The sequence below is a fragment of the Sorex fumeus genome, unplaced genomic scaffold, assembly GCF_029834395.1.
Source record: "Sorex fumeus unplaced genomic scaffold, SorFum_2.1 ptg000048l, whole genome shotgun sequence".
Taxonomy (NCBI): Eukaryota; Metazoa; Chordata; class Mammalia; order Eulipotyphla; family Soricidae; genus Sorex; species Sorex fumeus.
The window spans coordinates 11,244,920-11,250,420 of record NW_026606105.1 but is presented as its reverse complement, the minus strand read 5'-3'; the positions used below and the strand labels follow the sequence as shown (position 1 = coordinate 11,250,420).

At 39.5% G+C, this 5,501-nt stretch overlaps 1 pseudogene; it reads right to left on the bottom strand.

Moving 5' to 3' along the window:
- Positions 1-3,406: 3,406 nt before the first annotated feature.
- Positions 3,407-4,506, bottom strand: LOC130032418 (nucleophosmin-like; annotated as a pseudogene).
- Between the last annotated feature and the right edge of the window lie 995 nt (positions 4,507-5,501).

The window sequence follows — 5,501 nt, the reverse complement described above, 5'->3', positions numbered from 1 at the left end:
GCCTTCTGAAGAGCCCCTGATAACCTGTTATCTCCCCCATCTGTCCCATGACTACCCTTTTTTGCCTCTGCCCTGAAGCTATGAGGGACAAAGCTTAAGCTCAATGTATATAATAAGTGCTGTTGAATTTATAATAAAGCAGCTTCAGTTTTCGGCTCACTATACTCTAATCCTGCTGCCTGTCTCTTTCTTTCGCTCTCTCACCCTCTCCCTGTTACCCACGTTGACTAGTCCCTCGGGATAGGACAGACTAGCAGGTCAAATATAGTTAGTTTATTCAAAACCAGAGATGGAGAGTGGATCACAGAGCAATGTGCCCGCAACCCAACAATAATCCCTGCCTACCCTCCTATATTGGCTCTGTGCAGATAACACATGGGGGGTTGTTTTGGCTTCACCCCAAGCCTCTAAAACTGATGGTGTAGCCTTGTTAGGAAGCTGTTCTCTCATTTAGACTGAATCAAGAGTATCTGGCAGTGGAAAACCGTCTGTTTCTCTGGTCAGAAGGGTCCATGTCACCTCTGTCCTGAAATGAAAGGAAGATCAAATATCAGGAACTTGTGTTTATTTCAATACATGTTTCCATTTTTCGTCCCATGGAGATCTGGGTCAATAATGAGGTAGGGATTAAGGCAAACAGAATTTTGAACACCCCTCTTTGTTAGTGGGAAAGGCTGATGTGGGGAATGTTACCTCAGGACCCAATCCTGAATTTCCTGGTTTCTTCCCCACAATAGGGCAGAAACATCTATTCATTTATAAATACAACAAGAAAAACCCCAAGCTTTCCTGTAGCTGACAAGAGATGAAGGCTCTCCCCTGAGTACTCTGCAGAATGAGAAGATGAGGCTGAAATAACTATTAGTCACAGAAATGTTTCAACCCACCAGGGAAAAAATGTGGAAGAGACCGTAAGTGCTATCCAGATGATGCCCAAGGAAATCTGAGACCAGGTAAAAGTCTGGTCCTAACACCAGTTTTACTGTTTGCTATCCTAAGAAATGATTGTGTGTCTAAAAAGTGACACTTCTACTTATTTATTTTAAAATTTTTTAATTAAATCACGTGAGATATACATTTGCACAGTTGATGATTTTCAGTCATCCAATGTTCCAACATCCGTCCCTTCTCCAGTGTATTCTTCCTTCTGCCAATGTCCCCAGTTTCCCTCCCGCAGTCCCCCCTTCTGCAGCCTGCCTCTATGGCAGACACTTTTCTTCACTCGCATATACACTCTCTCTCTTTTAATTTCCTTTTTTCCTTTTAGGCACTGTGGTTTGCAATACTGTCATTGAAAGGGTATCATGCATATCACTTTACCTCATTTCAGCACTCAGTTCTTGTCCAGTGATCATTTCCAGTTCTCATTGTCATAGTGGTCCCTCATCTTTCCTAAAAAGAGTGACTTTTTTTATATCCTAGCATGAAATGGTATGGCAAGAGATGCCTATTGTAAACACAAAATTTGTGGCAGCATCCTTCTTAAAGCTTCTTAGGAACCTTCTAGATCCATGACCCTAGATGATTAGTCTATTAAAACCAGAGGTGGTAGAAACATATTTAGTTTGAGAGACCCAGGTCTTTAGAAGACATTTAAAATTCTTGGCTATAGTTGGCAGGGAGACCTTGTGAGGGGGCTGTAAATAAAGTTGTCAGGTCATTGCTAAGAATGCAAGGGTCTGGTCAGTACATTTTGTGCTGGTAACATTGCACTGCTCTCTGTCAAGCTCAAGCCCTTTGCTTCAGCTCTCAAGGACTCTTTGCTTTCCTTCTGATGTAGATTTTGTTGGGCTGCTGGGTTCTTTCAAGATTAAGACAGACTCTCTACTTTGCCTTAGAGATGCATCCATTTCAGTGTTCTTGGTCATTTTTTTTAACAGTTGAAATAAGATTTACAATTTAATTAGCAGAGAGCTGTTATCTGTTAGCACACCAGGACTTAAATAGCTATGGAGGAATTCCTGGAATGGAGAGGGGACTTTGCCTCTTTCGGAGAAGGGCTATCCAGGTTGAGAGAATTTCTTGAGACCTTCACTTTATCTTTTTGGTTCTTATTTTCCCGCTGAGGCTGATAGATGTACTCAGAGCATCTGGATTCAATTGATGTTAGTCTTCCCAGGTTATACTAACTCCCAAAGACATTAAATCTCTAGTGTGACTGATCATACTAGTCTCTCCTCCAAAATGCAGACTCTTGGGCTTCTCTTCCAGGTTCCGAGTTTTTATATCCTAGCATATAGGTTTTATACACCTATAAAAACATAGGTGTATGCTGTGGCCTAGGAACTTGCCTTGGACTGAGCATGCCTGAGATCCTCAGGAAGGTTAAACAAACCCTCCTCTAGGGCTTGAAAACCTGAAGGAACTGGGCTTTATTGTCTGGGATTGGATGGATTTCAAGAAGAACACTGAGGTGGGCAATGCAGTTGATGAATGTTTTGAGATTAAAGGAACAGTCTTATTACTTCGTTATAACAAACTTCCTGTAAAGTAGAAGTTTATGGCATAGTCCAATTACCTCCAGACTTCTTCCTAATTGGAATTTATTCCTCTACAAGCTTAAAGTTTTGAACAGATCACTGTTAAAGTCTTGGTGTTCTCTTCAAGCAGTTTGTCAAGAAGTTGGTTGGTTTCTGGGATATCTCTTAACAAGGGTGGGATTTTTTTCAATAAATAGTTGGAAATGTGCTCTACAGACCTTATTTGGAGATGGTCCATGGCAACCTGCAGCTATTTAGAAATATTTGCCCTGTGATGTTAAGCTCTTAAAATGTCACCTGTGTTCCGGAGAACAATTAATTTATCTTTGAATTTCTAGAATTGTTTTGTAATTTCTTTTTCTTTATTTTTTTTTTTTTTTGCAGGGGCCTCCCAGGTGATATTCAGGAGGTTTAGGGTTTTTTCCTAGTGATTCTCCAATCAAAGATACTGGGGATTATGCAAGTCAACTTATTGGTGTTCGGGGGTCTTTAGGGCTATACTTGGTGATGCTCAGGGGACCATGGAGCTGGGGATTGGACTGGGGTAACTGTAATAGCTCTATGGCCCTATTTCTGATATTATTTTGAAAATTTATTTTTATTTTTTCTTTATTAATATACTGAGTTTATTTCACTTGTATATATTCATCTCCCCACCATTCCCATCTGTCTGACTATCTCTACTACTGTGTTCTATCATAACATTCCAAATATACTTAAAACCAAACAAAAGGTTGGAGTTCCACCTTTAAAAACTCAATGGGCATTTTGGACAACATATTCTTGGCAATGGGACCTGGACAACATTTATCAGACATGGAAGGGAAAGTTCTCACTCTGCATTATAAAAAGGACAGCCAGAAATCAACTGTTACAAAAATAAAATAAGATGGAAACATTTTTAATAAACTGTTTAAACTGTTTTCTTAAAGAGACTCCCTCCACTGCCAGAGATCTTGAATAGCCTTCTGGTCATTTGGAAGCAATTTTTCACATAATTGATGAAATCGGCTTCCACTTTGGGAAGAGAACTACCCCTTTTTCTGTACTTGCTTGCTTTTTTTTTTAACCCTAATGTCGTCTACAGAACACAATTCTTTTGGTGTTTTGGAAGTTTTCTTTTTCTTTCATTTTTTTTTAAAGATTCTTAAACTTTATTTATTTTTAATTTTTATTAGTGAAATACCATGAGGTACAGTTGTAGACTTACAAATTTTTGTGCTTGGGTTTCAGTTATACAATGATCCAGTACTCATCCCTCCACCAGTGCCCATTCTTCATCATTTACATTTTTTTAAAAAAAATTTTGTTAGTGAAACACCATGAGGTACAGTTGTAGATTTACAAATTTTTGTGCTTGGGTTTCAATTGTACAATGATCAAATACACATCCCTCCACCAGTGCCCATTTCCCACCACCACGGGTCCCAGTATCCCTCCCACCCCCCACCCCCCATCCCCCTGTCCCACCCTGCCTCTGTGGCAGGGTATTCCCTTTTATTCTCTCTCTCCTTTTGGGTGTTGTGGTTTGTAAAAGAGGCATTGAGTGGCAATCATGTGTGGTCTATAGTCTACTTTCAGCATGCATCTCCCATCCTGGGAGGATCCTCCCAACACCCTTTATTTGGTGCTCCCTTCTCTATCTGAGCTCCCTTTTGCCCTAGAGTGTATGGCTGGCCTCCAAGCCATGGAGCAAGTACCAAGATTCTTGACCTTTAAATCCTGGTGTTGATGGTTTTAAGTATTTTCCACTTTAGCTTGATTTTTGTGTGTTTTTGGTTGGAGAATCTCATACAGATTTCTTTAACGGAGCTTTTCTTCCGCTTTTACCTCATCAAAGTCATCATCGTCATCACAGTCATCAGTCAACATCATCATCATCATTTTCATCCTCATCTGTAGCAAGTTCTATTTTTTTTTTTTTTTGCTGCAGAAAGTGGCTGCCGCTCCCAGGAGCAGATAATCTTTGTCAACTGAAAAGATAATTCTGGGGCCACAGGGGACTCATGTCCATTGAACCTTCCATGTGGTGGTGGCACGCACTTAGGTGGGAGAGAAAGCGCAAGGAGAGAGTCGACTGCTGCAGCGGAGAAGCGGCTGCAATACTGAACCACACCAGGCTCTAATATTCTTTTTTAAAAAAATTTATTTATTTATTTTCTTTGGCTTTTTGGGTCACACCCAGCGATGCACAGGGGTTACTCCTGGCTCTGCACTCAAGAATTCCTCCTGGAGGTGCTCAGGGGACCCTATGGGATGCTGGGAATCGAACCCTGGTCGGCTGTGTGCAAGGCAAACGCCCTACTCTCTGTACTATCACTCCAGTCCCAAGGCTCTAGTATTCTTTATATTATTTTTTAACTTACCTTTTAAACTATTCTGTTGCCACTTAATTCTTACCAAATGCCTTTTTACCTAATAATTCATTTTCATTGTTTTTAAATACTCATAATTTACCACTTATAATGGATAGTACATGTTTTGCTATGACTATCTGCTTAATCATACTTCATTTCTGCCATCCAGCGTCACATTCACCTTTTAAAAATAAGGTTAAATTTTTCTCCATTTAATTTGATGATTTTATAGCTATACTTTTGTAAACAATGAAATTGGATTTTGGGTGAGTTCGTTGCCTTTTTTTTTTGGTTTGGTATAGGAAAATTACTTTCATGTTAGATTTGTTGCACCAGCTTTTATAACTTGCTTTGTCATCATCCCAGCTCCCTACTCATATTTTCTTTATAACGGCTGTGTTTTACTCAAGAGTTGCTTGAAATCCAGACTGTTCGCTGTCTGCTATTGCTAGAGAAGTTTTATGAGAACCTCTTTTATGTATGGAACTTCCAGGGCCAGCTATTGACTGCAAGGTATTGTATGCAGAAAGCCAGTAACTTGAAATGGTCATTATTTAACTAAAAAAATTTTATGTGTGCTTCAGTAAAAGGAAGCATATATAGTTTTGGAAAGTATTATTAATTTTTATGGTTTTAAGAATTTTGTTTAATCATTTTCATTAGG